Raw genomic sequence first — 2,500 nt, forward strand, 5'->3', positions numbered from 1 at the left:
TGTTTTGACTTTGAAGCGTTTCAGCCTGCCCTGCTTAGCTTTAGCCTTCCCTCTTTGCATGGGAAAATGTAGAGTCCAGGACAAACCATTGTCCATTGTGCTACCCAGCACATTGGTGTGATCTTTCAATGGGACATTTGTATTGTTCTTCTTAAGATGAGTTCCCGCGATTGTTGTGTTGGTTCTACTGCAGTGAAAGTAGACAGCTTTACGTTTCGTCATTCCAACGCAATAAGTCATTGCAACTACCATGCGCGTACCCCATCAAGGATCTTCTGCATTACATGTAAAACTCCCTCCAGCGATTTGCATTTACTAATTTGATTTGTGTCGTCTGCATGGAAAAAGGTACAGGTCTCATTTCTCTATTCTAATAATACATGTTTTAGTTTCACTAGGTAAATTATAAATCAGGGTGGCTAAGTTGCGCGACGTTTCAACTAATACTCCAAGCATTTCCAAGCGAATATGACTGACACCGAAGGAGTTCTTATGGTTTGGATGGGGGAAATTCTTATACCATATAGACACGTGACTACTCCGGAGGATTTAAGGACGGTGGAAGGTTCATAAGAACTGCGGGGTTGTACAAGCGTAGCTTACCAAAATTGCCAGCCTTTCCCACGGCGAGGGACTGATGACTTCGTAGACTTTCTGTTAACCCTGAATTGGAGGCTCTCAGGGTTTACAGAAAGCCTACGAACCGTGACAATTTCATAAACTACTGATGACTTCATTGCCCCAGATTCCCAAACCTGATTGGCATACCAAGTCACTGTCTCTATCGATACTCCGACGCGGCTTTGTTGAGTGAGAACAAAAGGAAGGGTAAAACGTAGATAATTATTCGACCTCCACCTGCACGGGGGATGCGGGGGAAATGTCTCGAAAAGTCTCGGTTGGTGATAGGAGTAGCAGACCTCAACAACAGATAAATAGTGTGGTAATGGCGTTTTTGTCCGAACATTAGAGATTCTGATCTTAAGGACTTCCGATAGGGAGAACTAATGTATAACATGACTATAGGGGCATACCTAATCTCTTCACGATGGGGCCCCACACTAAGGGAATGAAGTCTGTGATCTGGATGATCCACAAGGTTTTCACACTCTCAACACAATGCCTCACCTCAGTGCCGTACATTAGATTAAGATGACTATGCTTGACTCTAGCTGCTACAGCGCTACTTTATTTACCTTTGTGCGATCTCTTTGATATGAGTAGTTAGATAGTAAAGCAGAATAATCCCAGCTGATTTGCATCGTTTGCCTTTCCTCAGAAAAAGTAAAGTATGTCACCATGTTGAGGGATAAAACTATTTGCTACGCTTAACGGCTTTAGTCACTATTTCTGTTACTACCAGACGATTTTATTCACTTGAGGGAAAACACTTTCAGCTAAAGCGAAAACACTTTTTGAACCTATCTCGATTAACCTTTTCATTACGATTTATTTTTATTTTTTCTAGCAGCAGCAGGTGATTTGATTCAGCTGTGGAAAACTATGATGAACTTATTAGTCCTTTCATTGAAATATACTTCAGAAACTCTTCTACTGCCGTTGAGTTCATTTAGCTGAGGGAAATGGTTAAGAGCAGTTCACGCCCTCGTCGAGTACAACTTTGGTTTTACCGTCTATTCTAGTTGTCTCCAGACGATCTTATTCAGCTGGACGAACCCCTCCCCATCGAAAGGGTTAAAGAGGAATAAGAAAACAAGCACAGGTTAACCTCTTCCGTTCTCGATTACTGATCCTTTTACTCTGGCTGTTCAGTTTTGTGGTAACGAATCCTCCCCGCCCTCTCTCTTAGGCAATGGAGATTTGGTACAAATACGACGATTCCCCATTCATATGTGGTGGCCATTTTGCAAATGTGTTTTTGGTCTATGCATGGCGATTTTGTCCAGCTCAAGAGGTAAATCACAGGAATTAAGTGATTACACTAATAACCTGTGACGCTATATTGGTTGTATTATCTCTAGCTACACATGCTACCCCAGGAGGAAATACAGTCGTGGGCATCAGTCTTGAAAGACTAATGATCTTGATATGCAAATATGGTCTTTACTGCTGATCATTCTATACATTTTCTATATAACATTCACCTTAAAGTAGATTAAGTTTGAATATTATGTTAAATATTCTATAAAAGACGCTACATGTCTGCAAAAGGAAAATAAAGAGTAGTTACCTTCAAGCCAATGACTTTTCTGCATGATTTGTTATTTAAACACTAAATGATTTGATTCATCGCTGAAATAATTTTAATCCTACTTCATATTGGCTTGGGCTATGCGATTTTACTTAAATGTGGACGAGGCGGCGGACCTCAAGGTCGACATCCAGAGTACATCAAAAAGGAAAGCCTCAGGGCAAGAAAGGGGGAAAAATAAAAACAATGGCGTCTTCTCAGGACTATGTCCCATCGGAGGACAAGCGACTTTATACAGTTGAAGGCTGAGGACTATGACTTCAAGGGGGTCTTCACAGTTCGAGACAC

Source organism: Oratosquilla oratoria, chromosome 33 (genome assembly GCF_046742065.1).
Source record: "Oratosquilla oratoria isolate Oo_2021 chromosome 33, ASM4674206v1, whole genome shotgun sequence".
Classification (NCBI taxonomy): domain Eukaryota; kingdom Metazoa; phylum Arthropoda; class Malacostraca; order Stomatopoda; family Squillidae; genus Oratosquilla; species Oratosquilla oratoria.